The sequence below is a fragment of the Hyla sarda genome, chromosome 8 (assembly GCF_029499605.1).
Source record: "Hyla sarda isolate aHylSar1 chromosome 8, aHylSar1.hap1, whole genome shotgun sequence".
NCBI classification, from domain to species: Eukaryota; Metazoa; Chordata; class Amphibia; order Anura; family Hylidae; genus Hyla; species Hyla sarda.
In genome coordinates this window covers 32969078-32981086 of record NC_079196.1, presented here as the reverse complement: position 1 = coordinate 32981086, position 12009 = coordinate 32969078, and the positions used below count along the sequence as shown (strand labels likewise).

Here is a 12009-nt window from a genome sequence, read left to right as displayed (position 1 = left end):
ATACTGTGGTCCTTCAAGTAACAATATTAATTGGTTGAAACCATTGTATATTGCGATCATAACTCTATGGACACCTGGTAATTGGTTCTGAAGCCAAAAAGAAAATAAGTAGATAACCAATACAGATAAGACAAGTCCTTTCATATAAAAGTAATAAATATCTGCTGGGAGCTGTAATCACTGTCTATGTAGAGGACAGGAGCTTCTTCAGGGTCCTGTACAGTACACACAGTGTCCTAAAAAAGTAACATCGAGCCAGTGGTTTCAAGTTACAATGGTCCAAAAAAGATCATTGTATGTTGAAAATATTGTATGTTGAGGCCATTGTAAGTTGAGGGATCACTGTATAACATTACTGTACGTCGGCCAAATAACACTGATGCATAGTTGCCTGAATAACACTTTCCAATAATATCGGGCATGTTTAGAGTATGGGATCTAAAATGCAAGTTGTAGATGCAAAGGCCAGTAATGATAACACTTAGGGTCCCTGGGCAAAAAAAAAGCAAGAGTCACACCCCTATTCCACCCAAATCCCTACACCAGCCCTACACACAAAATTAATAAAAATGTATATACAAGAAACACTTGGTAAAATTATTTTTCATGACCAGTAATACCAGTATACAAGGAGAAAATATATACCACCACAAATTTAACTGGTAAATACCGCCATACTGTACTGAATAAAACCACTATACACAGACCAGTATTCCCCCATACAGTGCCCATATAGTGGTAGATACCAGCTGTACACAGGATCTGTATACTATATTAGTGATTACATACAGTGCATGTATAGAGGTAGATACCAGCTATTCAAAGATCTGTATACCATATAAGTTATATATCAGCTGTACACAGGATGTGTATACCATAGAAGTGATAACAGTTACATTTAGGGACTCACAATGATGTCTTTTTTGATTGTCAGCATCCACTTTCCTTTTCTTCTCTGTCCGGATCAGACCACCATGTTGATGTCTTTACATCTGCAGGACAAACATGTTAGACTCTACATTTTCCAGTGCCGTTCTCTCCTCTGCACAATCTACCTATCTATAGGCCAAACAAACTGTAATAATGCCTTCCTTCATGTCCTATACAGTAAAAGGGCAAGTAGGTGGGAAGCCAGGTAGGTAGGTAGGTAACTAGGTAGATAGATCTGGCAGCCAGATATGTAGATATGTGACTAGCCAGTCATGAAGGTAGGTGGCTAGCTAGGTAGTTAGGCAACCATGAATGAAGGCCAGGTATGTACATAGTTAGGCAGCAAGGTATGTAGGTAGGTAGAAAGATATATTGACTGGTAGTTAGGAAGCCAGGTATGTAGGCCAGGTATGTACGTAGTTAGGTATTTAGGTATGTAGGTAGGAAGGAATATCCGCAGCACATGTTCTGCGGATATGCCTTCCTACCTATACATGGACCCTTGACCAAGGTCTGGTTTCTGGGTGCACCATTCATCATTTGGAATTTTATGTGGATGTGCTGTTTCCCTTCATCATTTTTCTACAGGTATGTAGGTAGTTAGATAGCCAGGTATGTAGGTAAGTAGTTAGGCATCCAGGTATAAAGTTAGGTAGCTGGGTAGCTAGTCAAATAGGTAGCCAGAACCCCCCTCCACCCTGTGGCGAATCCAGAGTCTAGTCTCAAGAAGGGCAGCAATCCCCCACATTAAGTATCAGCAGCAGTTCCCTCACATTAGGTTTAGGCAGCAGTTCCCCCACATTAGGTATAGGCAGCAATCCCACATATTCGGTATAGGCAGAAGTTCCCGCACATTACAGGCAGCAGTTCCCCAACATTAAGTTTAGGCAGCAGTTCCCCCACATTAGGCTTAGGCAGCAGTTCCCCCACATAAGGTATAGGCAGCTGTTCCCCCCCAGGCAGCAGGCATTAGGTAGGCATCCAGGTTCCCACCCCTGGATCCACCACTGCCTCCACCCTCAGCCCCAACACCCCCTTTCTCGCTTCCCAGGATGAAAAAAAATAAAAATTTTGCTCATCTGTCCCACGCAGCGATCTCCTCTGGAGCGCCTTCCATCCTCTACAGTGCAGCCACTGATGAGTGACGTCATTGATTCCTGGATCCTCAGTAGCGGCGGCAACGGCCCCTTTACCCGGCTGGGCCCTTGTACCACATCCGAATGGACTAGCCGGTCAGTCCACCCCTGGATTCAACTATTGTTACCCTACAGGTTGTCATTCTAGTGTTAAACATTCGTCATGATTTCTTCCACTAGGTCTGACATACATTCAGTATGCAATGGTAATGTCAATTATTGTCAATGAAAAAATGAAAGAATAACTGGAATTTGCCCTCTCACTTATTATTCATCAGATATTGAGGCGGTCATGAAAAATTCACAGCAGAGAAGTCACTGACATTTAAAATCCTTCAGGAAACTAGAATAGAACATTCAGAGCTCTGAAAAAACCCATCAACACATCAGAATGTTCTGGAAAATATGGAGAGTGTCTTAGAAACCTGTAGGCCGACCCATTTATAGACATGAGAGCTTGTAGAACTGGGAGATCTTCACACAACAAAACTTAAAGGGGGAGATGTATCAAAACCTGTCCAGAGGAAAAGTTTACCCGTTGGCCATAGCCACCAATTAGATCACTTCTTTAATTTAAATGGGTACACCGGCTCTAAGACATCTTATCCCCTATCCAAAGGATAGGGGATAAGATGTCTGACCGCGGGGGTCCCGACGCTGGGGACTCCCGGAATCTTGCATTCGGCACCTGCCTCTTTGAGCTGCACGCCGTGCTGCCAGCTCACGTATCATGAGTATCATGACGTCACGACTCCGCCCCCATGTGACGTCACGCCCTGCCCCCGATATGCAAGTCTATGGGAGGGGGCGTCACGCCCCCTCCCATAGACATTACATTACATCACTAGTCCAGTGTTCAAAGGAGCCTGTCTGCTTCAATGGCTGGAGCGACCGCTGGATGGGAGAAAGATCATTCTGCAGTGAATTGTAGTTTTGCAACAGCTGGAGGCACCCTGGTTAAAAAACACTGTTTACAGCAAAGCATGGAAGGCAGCTCACCCATGCTTCATGGGGTGGAGTGACTGATGTGTGGGAGGGGGTAGAGGGACCTAGCACTTACGTACAAGGAATTCTAGGACATGTAGTTCGAGGGAGGGAACTCTAACAGGAAATAGCCATTTCACAAAAAAAAAAAAAAAATCAGCAGTGTTATAGTGGAATTACAACATAGCCATTTAGCTCCAAAACAAGCACGGATCCTTCCTAAGCATGCCCATTACTGTCTGCCAGGTAAGTACTAAAATCCTCTTATGGTAGATAACCCCTTTAATGATAAATATAAAATGATACCATTGTTTTATTATATCAGTGTATTATATCATATTGTATCGTTGTGTTATTTGATCATTTTAGCAACTGGAGCACAGGAGTTGCTGATCTGTTTGAATACGTAAAACGGTGAATTGTTCCCAGCCCGACCCATAATCTGTTTAGGTGCTCACGAGTCTCCGCACATTCGCGTGGAAGCCGCAAATTTCTCATCAGCAAGGAGAAGACCAAATCCGAGACAGTGCAAATCGAGTTAGGGCTGGCAGGGAATGGAACATGAGACTGTAAACCAGATTCTGCGAGATTGAAGGGCGCCTGCAACCCTATTAACTCCATCGTCGTAACCAATAAAGCGGTTTTATTCCTGCATTTGGTTTTTATCCTTCCCTCTATGTAGTCAAAGTCGAACGGTTCCAGGCAAAATAAATATGACAAATAGTTCTAATCAATGCTGCAAGGTTTGCTGGACCCTATATCGAAAAGTAATTCACTTACCAGCTCGACTTGGAGGGTAAAAATGCATTTATTCAAAAAAAATTGTAGAAAAAGCCTGTGGAGGGGGGTTTGCGTTGTCCATGCGCGATTAGGCAGCGTGTCGCCTAGAACTGGTCTAGTTATTTTTATTTGAAAGCCTATGGAAGAGATCCGAAGGCTCATCCTCCATCTAAACCAATGGTCTCAAACTGTGGCCCTCCAGATGCTGCAAAACTTCAACTCCCAGCATGCCCGGACAGCCGTTGGCTGTCCGGGCATGCTGGGAGTTGAAGTTTTGCAACATCTGAGACGGCCACAGTTTGAGACCACTGGTATAAACACATGGGGGGAGATGTATCAAAACTTGTCCAGAGGAAAAGTTGCCCAGTTGCCCATAGCAACCAATCAGATCGCTGCTTTCATTTTTAACAAGGCCTCTGAAAAATGAAAGAAGCGATCTGATTGGTTGCTATGGGCAACTGGGCAACTTTTCCTCTGCACAGGTTTTGATAAATCTCCCCCATGATGTTTCGCTGGAAGGACACCGGATTCAATTAAGTTCTGCGGCCTACAATACGGCTGTGTTGTTATTACAATATTGGGTCACACGAGTTGGGAAACACTGTGTTAAACCAAGGTAACTAAGAATACGCTGAATTTTAAAGGGGTACACCGGTCCCAAGACATCTTTTATAAGATGTCTGATTGTGGGGGTCCCGCCACGGCCGTCACGCCCCCCTCCCATAGACTTGCATTGAGGGGGCGGGGCGTGATGTCACACGGGGGGGCGGAGTTGTGACGTCACGATAATCCGTCCCCATGGTCGGGAGGCAAAAGACTGAGAACCTCCAGTGCTTCCAGCAGTACTTACAGGTGGGTGCTGCATGGGGGGGTCCCAGCAGGGATAAAATGTCTTGGGGCCGGAGTACCCCTTTAAAGAGGTTATCTGACTTGGACAAACCCTACTAGTTAGAAGGTTGTCAATAAGTTGATCACAAATTGTCCCCCTGGTGGGACCCCCAGCGATTAGTTGTAATCTAGAAGAACTCTAACAGTAAGGGGGTCATATATTAGGGCCGATACCGGCCTTTATTTTACGCCTCATGTGGCCCACAATGTGCACCGCATGTAGAACCCTGAATTTACTGGCGCAGATGGCTTTTTTCTTACAAAGAATACCCCCACACAACCCTCGCTAACCATAATATATAAATGGAATATATATATATATATATATATATATATATATATATATACGGAATCTGACATAGTCTACATGAATTTTGCTCATGTTTAACTTTTGCTGTGAGGTTTCTATCGGGCATGCGTGTGGCCTTACATTTTTAATACACGTAGCTATTCGTATAGTCCACAGGACAACTGGATCTGAAAGGAGAATAAAGGATTCTTATTTAACGTTTTTAACAGTTTAGCTTTTTTTATTTATTAATTCATTGATTAATTCATTTTTTAAAGGCATGTTAAAATGTTGTGTGAGAACAGAGCATCACTTACCCATCCAGGTTCCTGTACTGTACTATACTGGAATCTGTAGTCCTGCTTCTTCTAAGCATGACGTCAGGTAGGTAAGTGGAAGGCTTCTTACTGTATACAGAATACAGCCATCTATATAGAAGGAGTTAACTAGCAATGCTTAGCATTGCTGGTTAACTCCTTCCCTGATGGGTCGGTGAAGAGCACTCAGACCAGTAAGGGGGGGGGGGGGGGCACACAGTATATACATTGCTGCATACTGTATGGACCCCACAGCATTGCTTCTTTACTCTTTCCTGGCTGCAATGATGGCACGCTACTTTGTTGGAAAACACCAAAAGTTGCAGCCCGAAAAGAGCGCCACCACAGGGGCAAGAGAGCATTACACAGTGTCCATTCAAATGAATGGTTTGTCTGTATAATGAAGGACAGGACTGGTCATCCAGAGCAAGAGATGCTCTTTGTAACCTTTCTCCACTCTGGCCAAATAAATGGGGATTATGAACAGATGACCCCTCCATCTATTAAAGGGGTACCCTGATGGAAAAAAAAAATTCCAATGAACTGGTTCCAGAATGTTAAACAGATTTGTAAATTACTTCTATTAAAAAATCTTAATCCTTCCAGTACTTATCAGCTGCTGTATGCTCCACAGGATGTTCTTTTCTTTTTGAATTTCTTTTTTTTCTCTTACCACAGTGTTTTCTGATGACACCTCTGTCCATGTCAGGAACTGTCCAGAGTAGGAGCAGATCCCCATAGCAAACCTCTCCTGCTCTGGACAGTTCCTAATATGGACAGAGGTGTCAGCAGAGAGCACTGTGGTCAGACAAAAAAGAACTCCAGAAAGAAATGCAACTTCCTCTGAAGCATACAGCAGCTGATAAGTACTGGAAGGATTAAGTTTAACTTTCTGGAGTACCCCTTTAACTAAGAATTCTATAATAGAATATAGAACATAAAATACAGACAACCCTCTAAAAGGAATATGTTTTCTTAAAAAGAATTAGCTACTCGCCGTAGTAGAGAGTGGTGCTTGGTGAATGGTGCGCACATGGTGGGTCGTAGATCATGATAATATTTAGGTGAACATATGCTCGGTCCTCGTAATCCTGGGTGATTCATTGTTTTCTATAACTCGTGATAGGTAGAGTGTTGTACATGACACCTACATCATTGAGGAAAACAGCTTGGTGCGGTGGCGCTGGCAGCTTTATTCCCCCCAAAATAGCACAGAGAGCCATAAAGTGATATTTCCAGAACTTGGATGAGAACAGTGATTCAGGATCCAATGTACTTTATGGCATAAAATAAGAGTTTTCGCATTCATACTTGTCATGCAACAGAAAAGAAAACCAGAGCCAGAAGATGGGAGTTTTCTTTATCAGAGGATGAATGTGATGCTGTAACACTTAATAATAGTCCTGTACAATATCAGAATGATAAAGAGCGCAAGGCGGACAGAGACTGTGCAGAGACTGCGACAGAGTTCATTTTTATACAACCCCTGTCTATATACTATTTTAGGACATACCAGATGTGATAGAGGAAGTCCCCCTTGACCCCTGCTATTAGCCAATGAAGAGCCACTGGAAAGAGTATCTCTCCCTATAGGACCTCCCTATAGATGTGACTGTGAATTACATGACAGCTTACTTATTTAACCCTTAAGGACTGAGCGATTTCACGTTTTTGCATTTTCGTTTTTTCCCCCTTGCCTTTAAAAAATCATAACCCTTTCAATTTTGTACCGAAAAATCTTTATTATGGCTTATTTTTTGCGCCACCAATTCTACTTTACAGTGACATTAGTAATTTTACCGAAAAATCCAGGGCGAAACGGAAAAAAAATTCATTGTGCGACAAACTTGAAGAAAAAATGCCATTTTGTAAATTTTGGGGGCTTCCGTTTCGACGCAGTACATTTTTCGGTAAAAATGACACCTTATGTTTATTTTGTAGGTCCATACGGTTAAAATGATACCCTACTTGTATAGGTTTGATTTTGTATCACTTCAGAAAAAAATCATAAATACATGCAGGAAAATGTATACGTTTAAAATTGTTATTTTCTGAGCCCTATAACTTTTTTATTTTTTCAGGGCGCTATGAGGGCTAATTTTTTGTGCTGTGATCTGAAGTTTTTAGCGGTACCATTTTGGTTCTGATCAGACTTTTTGATCATTTTTTATTCATTTTTTTGTGGTATAAAAAGTGATAAAAATGCGCTATTTTGGACTTTAGAATTTTTTTGCGCGTATGCCATTGACCGTGCGGTTTAAAAAGTGGTATATTTTTTATAATTCGGACATTTCTGCACGCGGTGATACCACATATGTTTATTTTTATTTACACTGTTTTATTTTGTTACTAGGAAATGCCGGGTGATTTAAACTTTTATTTCAGAAGGGAATACCTGAAAGGGTTAACTTTTTTTTTTTTTACACTTTTTTTTTGCGAGCTCATAGCTCCTATTGGGACCTATGAGCTTGCAATGGCTGATTGCATACACAGATTGTTGCCTTGCCGTTGCATGGCAACAAGCTGTGTAATCGGCGGTTGATTGCTCCAGCCTGTAACTCAGGCTGGGAGTAATCAATCGGAGCCCGGACGCCGACGGAAGAAGGTAGGGACCTTCTTCTCTCCGAGTAGCTTAGCTGATCGGGGCATTGCGATTTGATCGCGGCATCACGATTTTCTCGCGATGACCCCGATCAGCCCGACTGAGCAGCCGGGAAGCATTTACTTTCACTTTTGATGCGTCACTCAGCTTTGAGCGCCGCATCGGAAGGGTTAATAGTGCGTGGCCGAACGATCGCGGCCGCGTGCTATTAGCCGCGGGTCCCAGCTGTGAATAGGCGCCGGGACCATCCCGCTATGACGCGGGGTCCCGCCGGGACCCCGCGTTATAGACAGGGACCGGACTTAGGACGTACTCATACGTCCTAAGTCCTTAAGGAGTTAAAGGGGTATTCCACCTCTAGACATTTTATGTCCTATTCTAAGGATAGGGGATAAGATGTCTGATTGCGGGGGGTCGCTGGGATGCAGCACCAAAGGCCCGTGATGTCACGGCCACGCCCCCTCAATGCAAGTCTATGGGAGGGGGTGTGACACACACCCTCCCATAGACTTGCATTGAGGGGGCGTAGCCATGATGTCATAAGCGGGGCATGACCGTGATGTCTCAAGCCTCCGCCCCGTCATGGCCGAACATCCTCTCCGAGTTGATAATTAGGTAATTCCTAGCACACCATAAAGTATCCTTATAACAGTTCATAAGGTGCCAGGTCTCCTGGATAGCCCCAATCGGGCTATCCTCCTGAAACAGATGGGCATTCTTTCCTTCTAGAGAAATATCTGGCATACATTCCCGGTCAGTTTCTAAGACTCACGGGTTGGAGTAAAGCACTGAAGTTTAAAGGCACTCTCATTAAAACAGATTTCTGCTATTGTACTCCTTATGGTAAAAAAAATTATTGTACTTTGTTTAAAAAAAAAAAGATGTTTTCTATGTTTTATTTGTGTTTAAAAAAGCTGCCACTAGGTGTCTCCCTACTTGTCCAGAGTACATTTTCCCCCATCTCTTGCACATACTTTGGACTCCTGCTGGCCTGGCAAAAGTCTAAAATCCGGAAATGCAGTCTGGAGTGCTGAGAGGGATGTTTGCCGCCTTAGCCAATCATAGCTCACATCACACTGAACTTCTCTGGGCTGTGTGTAGCAGAGTGAGGGAGGAAGTTCTCCCCTGTATGGCTTCAGATGATGTCACGTCTGCTGGGTAACGCCCCTTCCCAGTCTGAGCAGAAAATACAGAGCAATTTCAAGGTAGAAAACAAATTTTTTTTTTTATAAAATAAAGGCAGGGGGTGGTTTATCATGATGGGAGCAGTGAACTGGGAGGATTATAAAATGTAACAAGATCATGGGAGGTACTTTTTAAAGAATAGGTGGCATGATTGAGCTGCTTTGCATAACTTTTCTTCTTGGCTATATAGATAGGGCAGGATGAGGCCCTTCACAATAGGTTATAGCATCATATTCGTTTGTGCGTCTTCATTGTGCAACAGAATTGCAAGAGCCACACAAGAATGCAAGTATTTATGACAGTGTTTCCTAACCAGGGTGCCTCCAGCTGTTGCAAAACTACAACTCCCAGCATGCCCGGACAGCCTACGGCTGTCCGGGCATGCTGGGAGTTGTAGTTTTGCAACAGCTGGAGTCACCCTGGTTGGAAAACACTGATTACCTATCAGAACCTTCTATTTTTAGGGCTTCAGTGTTGAAGCTTCCAGAAATGTCATTTTTGTTACAGAGCAGAGATGACGGCTATAAAGCCTTTTACTGGTAACTCAGCATGACATTGTCAGCGAACGAGTTTGCTTCTAACTCTTGGATCGGTGCCACGTTCAATCCGCGCCACCCACACATCTGTGTGACAAAAGCGACTACTGTATCTTATGTTTGTGTACAGACTGCGGTGTGGGTGCCAATGGGCATCTTCAATGCACAATGTGCCTTCCAGAGCCAATTTAGTGGCACCATTCTCTCCGCATCTGACATACAGCTCGTAAACCCTCGTACATTTGTTTCAGACGTTCTTAGACATCTCATTAGGATTTTCCATCTCCTGCCAGACACCATCCACAAGGCAGCGGAAAAGCACAAAATCATTATACAACTGCGGTTTACTGGATTTGTAGCTCTGCTCTTATAAGCGTGGAATATAAGTGTTTTCATTATTTCTGTATCTGGAAAAGCGGAGTGCCTCTATGGCCTCAACAATAGAATGCAATGGAGGTGTTATATATTTATATATAATATATATATATATATATATATATATATAAATATACACACCGTATATACTCGAGTATAAGTCGTCCCGAATATAAGCCGAGGCCCCTAATTTCACCCCAAAAACCCAGGAAAAGTTGTTAACTCGACTATAAGCCTAGGGGGGGGGGGGATACATCATCCCCCCCCCTGTCATCATCCAGACCCCCGTCATTAACACCCCCTTCATCATCACCCTGTCATTATCACCCTGTCATCATCACCCTGTCATTATCACCTCGTCATCATCCCATGTCATCATCCAGACCCCCGACATCATAACCCCGTCATCATTCCCCTCGTCATCGTCCCCCTCGTCATCATCCCCCCCCCCTTCATCATCACCGCCTGTCCATCCATTCTCAGCGGTTTTCAACGTGCGAATCTCCAGATGTTGCAAAACTACAACTCCCAGCATGCCCGTACAGCCATCGGCTGTCTGGGCATGCTGGGAGTTGTAGTTTTGAAACATCTGGAGGTTCACAGGTTGAACACCACTGCGGCCTTCGTCATCATCCAGACCCCCCCTTTCGTTTTCTACTCACCTCCCCTCGGTGGGAAGGAAGGGTGAGCTGGTCTGGGCCATCTATGCTGCAGGGACCGTCCGGTGGGGAGGGTTAGTCGATGCGGGCTGTCCATCCTCACCGGGAGGCCCTCTTCGCCGCTCCGGGCCGGCTCCGGACTAGTGATGCTGCCTTGATGCCACCGCGCAGGGACGTCACGGACGTCTGCTGCACACGGACGTCCCTGCGCGTCACTAGTCTGGGGCCGGCCCGGAGCGGAGAAGAGGGCCTCCCGGTGAGGATGGACAGCCCGCAACGACTAACCCTCCCCACCGGACTGTCCCTGCAGCATAGGACGTCGAATATGGACGGCCCGGACCAGCTCACCCTTCCTTCCCACCAAGGGGAGGTGAGTAGAAAACAAAAGGGGGGTCTGGATGATGACGGAGGCCGCAGTGGTCTTCAACCTGCGGACCTCCAGATGCTGCAAAACTACAACTCCCAGCATGCCCGGACAGCCATCGGCTTATATATATATATATATATATATATATATATATTAGGGATCGACTGATTATCGGATGGGGAATAGCCGTTAACTTATGCCGGGATATCGGCATAAGTTATCGGCAATCGGCCTTGACGTTCACAGGTTAACGGTATCAGTATTGGCCCTAAAAAATCGATATCGGTCGATCCCAATATATATATTTATTACGATAACGTTTTTCAATAGATATAGGTATGTTATCTGTTAATAAGAGTTGCATAAGAAAAAAACAAATCAAATTTTTTAAGAAACAGCACCACTCTGTATCTGTATCAATGTGGCAGTGTAGTACAGTGTTTACCAACCAGGGTGCCTCCAGCTGTTGCAAAACTACAACTCCCAGCGTGCCCGGATAGCCTTTATAAATCTCTACTCTGGGCTAAGTAGTCAAGTGGGCGGTCCTTAGATGATTGACAGCTATCTCTATATTAAAGGAGTACTCCGGGATGCAAAAACTGTCAATCAGACTGACGGCAGTAAAAAAACATACCGTATTTATCGGCATATAACACGCATTTTTTAGGCAAAAATTTTTAGCCTAAAGTCTACCTGCGTGTTCTACGCCGATAAGCCGCTGCAGTTCAATGATTTAAAGTGGGCGCTTTAAATCAATGAACTGCAGCGGCTTTTGCAGGTGCAGTGACCGCCAGCGCTGCCGGCTTCTCTGCTCCTGCCTATCCTGGGGTCTAGAGCCCTGCTGCCGCCGCTTCTCTCCCCCTGCTATCAGCGCCGCTTCCCCTTCTCTCCCCCTGGCTATTGGTGCCGCTGCCCCATTGCCGGCACCGATAGCCAGGGGGAGAGAAGCGGCGCCGGCAAT

General features: G+C 44.7%; 1 long non-coding RNA gene across 2 annotated transcripts in view; it reads left to right on the top strand.

Annotated features, from left to right (window-relative positions):
- The first annotated feature begins 4326 nt into the window (after positions 1–4326).
- LOC130284259 (uncharacterized) overlaps positions 4327–12009 on the top strand; it is a 91125-nt gene continuing 83442 nt past the window's right edge. For both annotated transcript variants that reach the window (XR_008846960.1, XR_008846959.1), the window contains exons 1-2: positions 4327–4446; positions 5286–5395. This is a non-coding gene — a long non-coding RNA (uncharacterized LOC130284259). The remainder of the gene's footprint in view (positions 4447–5285; positions 5396–12009) is intronic.